The sequence below is a fragment of the Apium graveolens genome, chromosome 2, assembly GCF_009905375.1.
Source record: "Apium graveolens cultivar Ventura chromosome 2, ASM990537v1, whole genome shotgun sequence".
NCBI lineage: Eukaryota > Viridiplantae > Streptophyta > Magnoliopsida > Apiales > Apiaceae > Apium > Apium graveolens.
The window spans coordinates 142008618-142019547 of NC_133648.1; the positions used below are offsets into that span (position 1 = coordinate 142008618).

Here is a 10930-nt window from a genome sequence, read left to right on the forward strand (position 1 = left end):
GACAAGTTGGGATGAGGTAGGAGAAGGAAGGATTCTAGGCTCGGAATTGGTACAACAGTTGCATGAGATAATCAAGTTAATTCAGAAAAGGTTGCTTGCTGCTCAAGATAGACAGAGGAAGTATGCGGATCTAGCGCGTAAGGATGTTCGATTCCAAGTTGGCGAAGCCGTTTTGTTGAAGGTGTCACCAAGAAAAAGGTTGTCTAGATTTGGCAAGAAAGGGAAGTTATCACCTAGATATATAGGTCCTTTTGAGATTTTGAGTCAAGTGGGGAAGGTGGCCTACGAGTTAGCCTTACCACCTCAATATCAGCATGTGCATAATGTGTTCCATGTGTCATTGCTTAAGAAGTACAATCCTGACGCCAACCATGTGATATAATATGAACCTGTAGAAATTCAGGCAGACCTTTCATTTGTGGAGCAACCTGTCAAATTACTCGACTGGCAAGTAAAGAGTCTTAGGAATAAGTCGGTAAAGTTAGTGAAAGTACTTTGAAGGAACCCCAAGGTCGAAGAATCAACTTGGGAGTTAGAGTCTGATATGCGTTCCCGGTATCCTCATCTGTTTTCTTAGATTCTGGGGACAGAATCCCTTAAGGGGGAGAGGATGTTATGACCGACATTTTATGTAATATTATCTGTGGATTTTGTGTGATATTAAAGCCGTAAGTGAATATACTTAATGGTTGTACCTTGTGTGAATGAAAAATTTCTGCATTTTAAATTTGCTTTATGTAGTATATGATTTTTCAAAGCAAGAGTTTATTTATTTCCCTTATTTTTGATTTATAAGGAAAATTCTAAACCTTGGAGAAATTTTCTTTTAAAAGTTATTTTGTTCACAAATTTCAAAAGTGATTTTATAAAATTTCTAAAAATCCAAGTTATTTTATTGTTACGACCGGCATTTTAAGTAATATTATCTGTGGATTTTGTGTGATATTAAGGTCGTAAGTGAATATACTTAATGGTTGTACATTGTGTGAATGAAAAATTTCTGCATTTTAAATTTGCTTTATGTAGTATATGATTTTTCAAAGTGAGAGTTTATTTATTTCCCCTATTTTTAATTTATAAGGAATATTCTAAACCTTGGAGAAATTTTCTTTTAAAACTTATTTTATTCACAAATTTCAAAAGTGATTTTATAAAATTTCTAAAAATTCCAAGTTATTTTATGGTATAAATTTTATAATTTTTGAACTTGTATTTTATTTTATAAAAATAAATCTTTACAAATTGTATTGGTTATAATTATCAAATTACATAAGAGACCTTGCATGCAAATCACCCTTCTATTCTCTCAAAGGGCAAATAAGAGTTTTCCAACCCCACTAACTCATTTGATTACTACCAAATTACTACATTAGCCTTGCATGCAAAATGGACTAACTTTAGCTAAAGGACATTTTTGTAAGTTCTCACTTCCACTCATTATTTGTCAACCAAAAAGCATAAAACAAAAGTTTAAGTGGGAGAAGTCATTCTACTCATTTCACACTCCAGCACCCCACAAATTTTTCTCCTCTCCCCCTCCCACCCTTGCTCTCGGCCGAAGGCCAAATTCCCCACCCCCCTTCCATTTTTCAATTCATTCTTCATCTTCCCAAGTGTAAATCTTCTACTTGCATTCATCTTATATACTTTCCAAGTATTTTATGACTTGGAAGTTAAAGTTCCATGGATGCATGTGTAGTTCTTATGTGATCTCCAAAGAGAAACTCTTGATTCTTATGAATTCAAGAGCTCTCTATGAGATATATTATGTATATGTGCTAACTAAGTGTTTTATGGAGATATCATGCTTTAAAATCCTTTGCATGCTACTGAAATTTCAATATATATTTATGTTTAGCCATGCATGCTAGTTTTAAGACATTAAAATGATGATCAGCCATATTTTGCATGCTACTCTTTTCGAAATCATGTTGTTATGTTTAAAAATCTATAAATTTGAAATATGTGTGCTTAAAATAGATTGTTTCCATGATAAATTACTTATTAATAGTTAAAAGAAGTTATATTTCATGATTATTAAGGATGAGTAATAGGTGCAATTCGATTTTGCAAGCATTTAAAACTTTATGCCTAGCCGAAATCTTGTTATGTGTTTTCCATGAGTTGCATGTTATATATTTAGTTACATGTTTTTGTTTTTGGGCATGGGTGATCTCCCCTTCTGTTGAGACACTATTTTAGGACATTAAGATACTAGGTTTGCTTTGGAAAGAGTTGGGTGCTTGGTTTTTAAGTGGGAGTTAAGGTGGAAAGGGATTAGTTGGTGTTTTCATTTTTCCAGATTTGATGCACTAGTTTATGGGGAAGTTTTGAATGAGCATTTGTTGTGCACTTTGAGGCCCAAGCCACCAGAAGTTAGTATTGGGAGTATATAAAAGTTTTTAGGAGTTGGTTGGAGGTTTGCATGTCGTTTGGTTAGGTGCACAAGTAGAATCACAAAATCTGTCCAGCAGGGGACAGTTTTGTTGTAACTTAGAAATAGGGAGATTTGACCATGTCATGGGTAGGACCTCATTAGGCCCTGTTGGGCCTTAGTTAGTGGGAGTGTCAGAGAAATTTTTCCAGCCATATTTCATAGGATATGAGTTAGAACCATGTGTCACAAGTTAATTCAAGTCAGGGCGTTTTCTGCCCAGGAAAACAGGGGAACCTTGGACTTTAAGCTTAGGCCCAAGAAGGCCCAAACTAGGCCCTTGAGCCACATCAAGTTTGGGAGATGCCCTAAGGTCAGGAGAGTCTTGTGTAAGATTTTTGAAGGAAAACTTGTAGTTTAAGAAACCATAGTTGTCATTCTGAAATTTACTCCAGTGAGCACCTTCACTTAACACATAGTTTTAGAACACTTAGGAGTGAGATCTAGGTTGACCACCATAGTTTTAAGATAGTATAAGGTCAGTAGAGCAAAAGGCCCAAGTGAGGGTCAATAGGTCTTGGATAGTTTAGTAAAGGCACCTCGAGTTAGGAAGCCAAAATTAGAAGACTTTGTCTAGTTTAGCGACCAAGTGACTTAAGTTGGGGGATCGAGATCATCCAAGCCTAGTGTTGCATTATGGTGTATATGGTGTTATTTGGTTTTAATATATGATATGTGAGTATATGTGGCTATGTGTGTGCAATTATATTTATAAGGTGAATATAACTTAAGTGCATATAGGCCTAAGTGCCATCCGTGTTTAATTTTGGGTTGTAAATAGGTTAAGTTGGTGAGAATATATTATAATGAGGATTATTATTATTTATGTAGGATCTCGAGACGAGGGTAAACTTGCCATAAAGGTCGAGTGAAGCTTCCAGTTGCTCCTACCAGTCAGACCAGACCAGCCTTTCTCAAGGCAAGTGATTCAACCTATCTTCGTATTCACTGCAATTGTGTAACAAATAGTTCATATATATTGACGCAACTATCCTGAGTCATTTTAATATATTTAAATCAACATATCTTATTTTCATCTTTGAATCATATAGAAATGCCATGAACCCTCGAGTACGTATTGCAAGTAGTTCAAAAGTCTTTTCATGATAGTTGAATGCCATGATAAAATAAAGAGTTGTTATAATACTTGATTGATCCTCTTGATTAACATGTTAATGATTCCTAAGTATTGATATCTCATCCTGATACTTGAACCCCTATAGAACCTTACCTTGATACCTGAAAGCCAGATATTTATCAAAGTTGTCCCTAATTGATTGATACCCCTCTTTTTTTTATCCTAAAGCTTGACAATTCTGATATATCCTGAGTTAAAGATCATTTCTTCATACCTTAACACCTTTAGTATTCATGAAGCTTACCTTCTTAATGATCTAGCACTTGCACCTTGTCGAGAAACCATTGCTTTAAGCCCAGTTTGGCACTACCCCTTCATGATATCCAATAGCCTCACTAAACTTCCTTGTCCAAGTTTTATATATGAAATCCTTTCAATTACCCTAATAAAATAAAGTTTAGTGGATCATGGCCCTGAGATTTAGTACCATATTTCCCGTGTTTCGAGTTGAACTATAATCCCTTGATAAAAATGTTTACTGTTAAAAGAGATTTTGGTCATAAATCGGCATCAGTTTTTGAAATAAATAAAATATGGATTTTCAGTCCCAAAGGGGGATAAATGTTTTCTTTGAATAGTGGATCTGGACTGAGACGCGAGTCCTTTCCACACTTATTTTAGGCTTAAAAGTTGCCTAGGGAACCCAGAAATGTTTTAGAACCCAGCGAGGTTCGGGATTACTTCGCGGCTGATCACCGGCTATAATCCGTAGCGTCATAAAATGATTTTGATTAAGATATGATTTTAAAATTGTTTTGATACAAGCAAAATGATGCCATCACCCATAGTTTTATCTCTCGTTATCATTGGTTATGTCTTTCCATTGTCATTCTTTAATGTATATCTCGATTTATGTTTCGTATCGTATTGTTTAGCACTTGTTGAGCATTTAGCTCACTCCTTGCTTTACCCTGATATTACAGCTAACAGCTATGGTTAGATTCAAGCAGACTGCCCGTAAGACCTGTGATGCTGATGCTTATGTTCGAGCTCAGGTAGAATAAGAGATAGTAGTTTTGTGTGAGGACTCGCTATTTAAAATCAGTTGTAATAGATGGTAGTGTTGGGCTGTTCCAAACCCTAAACTGTAAGATCCTCGAGTTGGTTATGTTTACTTCTTTTTAAAATGTTGTAATAGTTATATGTAATTTGCTGTTTAAGTTGGGGGCGTGACATTTATGGTATAAATTTTATAATTTTTGAACGTGTATTTTATTTTATAAAAATGAATCTTTACAAATTTTATTTGTTATAATTATCAAATTACATAAGAGACCTTGCATGCAAATCACCCTTTTATTCTCTCAAAGGACAAATAAGACTTTTCCAACCCCACTAACTCCTTTGTTAATTACCAAATTACTACATTAGCCTTGCAAGCAAAATGACCTAACTTTAGCTAAAGGACATTTTTGTAAGTTCTCACTTCCACTCATTATTTTGTCAACCAATAAGCATAAAACAAAAATCAAAGTGGGAGAAGTCATTCCACTCATTCCACACTCCAACACACCATAATTTTTCTCTCATCCCCCTCCCACCATTGCTCTCGGCCGAAGCATAAATTCCCCACCCCCTTCTATTTTTTATTTCATTCTTCATCTTCCCAAGTATAAATCTTCTACCTACATTCACCTTATATACTTTCCAAGAGTTTTGTGACTTGGAAGTTGAAGTTCCATGGGTGCATGTGTAGTTCTTATGTGATCTCCAAAGAGAAACTCTTGATTCTTGTGAATTCAAGAGCTCTCTATGAGATATATTATATATATGTGCTAACTAAGTGTTTTATGGAGATATCATGCTTTAAAACCCTTTGCATGCTACTGAAATTTCATTATATATTTATGTTTAGCCATGCATGCTAGTTTTAAGACATTAAAATGATGATTAACCATGTTTTGCATGCTACTCTTTTTGAAATCATGTTGTTATGTCTAAAAATCTATAAATTCGAAATATGTGTGCTTAAAATAGATTGTTTCCATGATAAATTTCTTATTAATAGTTAAAAGAAGTTATATTTCATGATTATTAAGGATGAGTAATAGGTAAAAGCCGAATTTGTAAGTATTTAAACTTTATGCCTAGCCGAAATCTTGTTACGTGTTTTCCATGAGTTGCATGTTATATTTTTTTAGTTGCATGTTGTTAATTCTTCGGCATGGATGATCTCCCCTTCTGTTGAGGCACTATTTTAGGACATTAAGACACTAGATTTGCTTTGGAAAGAGTTGGGTGCTTGGTTATTAAGTGGGAGTTAAGGTGGAAAGGGATTAGTTGGTATTTGCATTTTTCCAGATTTGATGCACTAGTTTATGGGGAAGTTTTGAATGAGCATTTGTTGTGCACTCCGAGGCTCAAACCACCAGAAGCTAGCACTAGGAGTATATAAAAGGTTTTAGGTGTTTGTTGGAGGTTTATAAGTCGTTTGTTTAGGTGCACAAGTGAAATCACAAAATCTGTCCAGCAGGGGACAGTTTTGTTACAACTTAGAAATAGGAAGTTTTGACCATGTCATGGGTAGGCCCTCATTAGGCCCTGTTGGGCCTTAGTTAGAGGGAGTGTCAGAGGAGTTTTTGCAGCCATAGTTCATAAGATATGAGTTAGAACCATGTGTCACAAGTTAGTTCAAGTCAGGGCGTTTTCTGTCCATAAAAACAGGGGAACCATGGACTTTAAACTTAGGCCCAAGGAGGCCCAAGCTAGGCCCTTGAGCGACATCAAGTTTTGGAGATGCCTTATGGTCAGAAGAGTCTAGTGTAAAAGTTTTGGAGGAAAACTTGTAGTTTAAGAGTGTCTAATGCACTCAAGAAACCATAGATGTCATTCTGAAATTTTCCTTAGTGAGCACTTTCACTTAACACATAGTTTTAGAACAGTTAGGAGTGAGATCTAGGTTGAACACTATGGTTGCAAGATAGTATAAAGTCATTAGAATTAAAGGCCCAAGTGAGGGTCAATAGGTTTTGGATAGTTAAGTAAAGACACATTGAGTAAGAAAGCCAAAATTTGGGAACTTTGTCTAGTCTAGCGACCAAGTGACTTAAGTTGGGGATCGATATCATCCAAGCCTAGTGTTGCATTATGGTGTGTGTGATATTATTTGGTATTAAAATATGATATGTGAGTATATGTGGCTATGTGTACAATTATATTTATAAGGTGAATATAAATTGCGTGCATATAGGCCTAAGTGCCATTTGTGTTTTAAATAAGTTAAGTTGGTGAGAATATATTATAATGAGGATTATTATTATTTATGTAGGATCTCGAGACGAGGGTAAACTTGCCATAAAGGTCGAGTGAAGCTTCCAGTTGCTCCTACCAGCCAGACCATACCAGCCTTTCTCAAGGCAAGTGATTCAACCTGTCTTCATATTCACTGCAAATGTGTAACAATTAGTTCATATATAAATTGATGCGATTATCCTGAGTCATTTTGATATACTTGAAAGAAGCGATTCTTACGTCTATCTTTAAATTATATAGAGATGCCATGAACCCTCAAGTACGTATTACAAGTAGATCAGAGGTCTTATCACGTTAGTATATTAAAGTAATTGGAATGCCATGATAAAATAAAGAGTTGTTATAATACTTGATTGATCCTCTTAATTAACATGCTAATGATTCCCAAAGTATTGATATCTCACCCTAATGCTTGAACCCCTATAGAAATTTTACCTTGATACCTAAAAGCCAGATATTCATCAATGTTGTCCATAATTGATTGCTACCCCTCTTTCTTACCCTAAAGTTTGACAAACCTAATATACCTTGAGCTAAAGATCATTTCTTCATACCTTAACACCCTTAGTATTCATGAAGCTTATCTTCTTGATTGTTCTAGCACTCGTACCTTGTCGAAAACCATTTTTTTAAGCCTAGTTTGGCATTACTCTTTCATAATACCCAATAGCCTTGCTAAATTTCTTTGTCCAAGTTCTTGAGTGGTTCTCTAAAATTTATATTTTTGTTGCAGTTATTTAGTTGTTCAAAATGTCCTATCTGCTGCTATAAGCCGTGGATGCACAATGCTTCATCCAGGATATGGCTTCCTTTCAGAGAATGCGCTTTTTGTTGAAATGTACTGATAACATGGAATCAACTTTATTTGTGAGAATATAGCTATAACCTTTATATAGTGACCTTAAAAATTTTGATATTTGAGATTGAATTTGACTTGAGAATAAAGGATTGTATGGTTTATGCAGCCTGACAGCATTCGTGTCATGGGTGACAAATCAACTGTTAGGGACACAATGAAGAATGCTGGCGTTTCAACTGTACCTGGGAGCGACGGCTTGTTACAGGTATAAGGTCTCATCTATATATTTGAAATAGTAAACTTATATTTTTTGGAGACTGACTGATATGATTTTGCCAATAATTGTCATTATAGAGCACTAAAGAAGCTGTCAGACTTGCTGAGGAGATCGGTTACCCTGTAATGATCAAGGTAAACATTCTCGTATAAGTATATAAAATTTCCAGAAGGCTATGTTGTAAAGGGTTAATGTGATGAATGACATCTTTTAGTATTATTAATTATTTATCTATTCCTCAGCACAAAAGAATATAATAATACTCCGTGTTTGAACCCACTAGATTTCAGACATAATCTGGCAGGAAGACACCAAGTGCATGACCCTAGAGGATGCTAATGTTCTCTCAGGAGGCATAGTATGCATGAGTAGTATATTTACCTGCTTCTGCATGCTTGTCCATGCTCCTTGGTGCCTTTAATGTTATATCTAAACTAAAATGAAACACATCAATCAAAAAATTGGTATGAGAGCTTTGAGTCAAAATGTTTAAAAAAGAAAATATTTGTTTGCTCCAAATGTACTTAGCTGTTCTGAGAGCTAGATTAGGCCTCTAGTAAATTGGTATGTTGCTTGGTTTTAAATCTAATTGGTTTGTTTCTTTTCGCTATTTAGGAAGAGGAAACACGATTATGATGATTCGTAAATCTGTCTATTTTCTGTATCTGTAGATAACAAGTCCAAATAAGATTATAAGAAGATGATCAGTTATAAGTTAGAAACTTTAATAGCCTATTTGCAGGTCCACACTTCACAGCATGTGATTTTTTTATTTATTTTGCTTTGTAATCCTAAACTTATACAAAAGCTGAGAGTTATGTTTGCAACTACATAGAAGCATCGGTCAAGATGTCTATGTTGAAGTAAGCCTATGAAATTATAGAGTTCTTGAGTGCAAATCAAGTATTTGTCAGTACATGGTTAAAGTCGGTACAGTTGTTTACTTCTCTACTTGTTCGATTAAATACATTGCTTTGGCTTAGAAGAATGTTTCAACCCCACATCAGCAACCTTCAAATAAGTTGGCTGCACGAATTTGAGGAACAAATAAATTAAAAGTATGAGGATATAACCATGTCCATTTTTAGTGCCTCGTTTTATTTAAGGCATACAATGCATTACCACTGATTTTGCAATTAGACAGTGGGAAGAGGCTGTCATCATGTCTCATTATTGATGCAATGGGGAACTTTTCACTAGTTGTAAAGCAGGTTAGTATTCTTAATATTTTCGTGCTTAATATTTTTCTTTTTTTATTAAGACTGTCATCTATAACTGAGTATAGACTTAGAGTCTTGTCATTGTTTCATGTACAGAAAGCTTGCTCATATATCTAATCTTTTGGAAGGTTTACCAGCATGAAGAAATTAGCTAGTCTGGTTATGATCTGTTAAATTTTTTGGATAACATATGATCTCTACAGATTAGAGGCGGAAGAAAGCCGAATGGTTTCTGCCTTGTTGTTGGTTCATGTTGTCGTGGTTTCGCGGATAATAAGACAAGTGATGTTATATATGCTACCGCTGAAGTAAAGCAGGTTGGGCAGTCACAAGTGCGGTATTTCTGGGAGGTTTTTTCTAATTTAATATATAGTTCTCTAATCTATTTATGGGTGTGCTCTCAATTGCTTTTAGCTAATTAGGTGTGCTGACAGTTGGTTTCCCTTAAAAGTGTATAATTTACAATGGAAAAGCTTTTAATCTTTTATGCTAATTTCTCTACCCACTGAAACTATTCCAGGCCTTCCCTGCTGAGGAGATCCATGTGGTGTAGAAGCGGATAGGTCAACACAGTCCAAGCCTCCTGATAAGCCGATAAATGGGAATCTAGTCGATATTGCACTTAAAAAAATCAACATGGACCAAATGAAATCAGAGTCATCACTAATGCCTTGTTCCTTTAGCGAGATCAACATGGGAATCTAGTTTGAAGAATGATACTGTTATGTATATTAGTATGGTTTGGTTTGGAGATAAAGACCGTTATGTATAGAAATTTTGATATTTTGTTGCTAATGAGATTTACACAAAGCATGTATTTCAAATTTTTTTAAATTAACTATTACATCTGCATTTTCTATTGAAATTTATGTTATATACAGTGTAGTATTACTAATGCTAGTGTTGTTCAATTACAAAAAGAATGGTGTTACAATAGATAATACAGACTGTTATAATAGGCTATGTGGGCCCCACACGCGGGGCCACTTTTGCAATTTTGATTGAACCTAATGTATCACTCATTTTGTGTTACTTTTGGGCCAGCTAGTGTTACAATAGAAGCCTATTGTAACGTTTTCCTCTCTATTACAATAGATCAGTAAAGTGTTACAATAAGGTGTCTATTGTAATACTTGTATACGTAACACCCCTTGGTGTTACAATAGACCTATTGTAATGCTTTTGGGGCCTATTGTAACACCATTTAGGCATTACAATAGCCCACTTATGGCGTAGTGTAACATATTAAAAATAAAAAAGAAAAATAAATTTGAACAACTATATATAAATGAAGATTCTTCAAATATGTATAATATTTAAACAATTCTCAGCTTGCAAATAAATAGTCAGGAAAGACCCATGGTCATGAGAGTTAAAAGGGGCTGATAGTCCCTCGATGTACACATCCTTAAAATTGTTTATTGTAACCCTCTTTTTTATTTAATGTTGCAGGACGTTGGCTCTTGAGTGTATATAAAGATATCCAATACAGTATTCTTTATTTGAAGAGGGTTGTATCTATTTATTTTTACAATATTGAAATACTTTTGTCTAAATTATAATAATTTTTTATTAGTATTGTATTTGACGAGAGCACGGTTCAAACTAAATTTTATCTAAATTATAATATTTTTTATTAGTATTGTGTTTGACGGGAGGGCAGATCAAACTAAATCTTATCTAAATTTAAATAATCTTTTTATTAGTATTGTGTTTGACGATAATGCGGGACAAACTAAATTTTATCTAAATTTCAATAATTTTTCATTAGAATTGTGATTGACGAGAGGGAGGCTCAGACTAATTTTTA

General features: G+C 34.6%; 1 long non-coding RNA gene across 6 annotated transcripts; it reads left to right on the forward strand.

Moving 5' to 3' along the window:
• Nucleotides 1-8121: 8121 nt before the first annotated feature.
• On the forward strand, nucleotides 8122-9866 carry LOC141706095 (uncharacterized). 6 transcript variants are annotated; one of them, XR_012568620.1, is made up of 6 exons: nucleotides 8122-8253; nucleotides 8643-8763; nucleotides 8884-8958; nucleotides 9041-9111; nucleotides 9324-9542; nucleotides 9641-9866. It is a non-coding gene; the product is annotated as an uncharacterized LOC141706095 (long non-coding RNA). The 6 variants fall into 6 exon arrangements; XR_012568622.1 differs by having other exon boundaries at nucleotides 9324-9470; XR_012568619.1 differs by having other exon boundaries at nucleotides 9324-9866.
• The last annotated feature ends 1064 nt before the right edge of the window (nucleotides 9867-10930 follow it).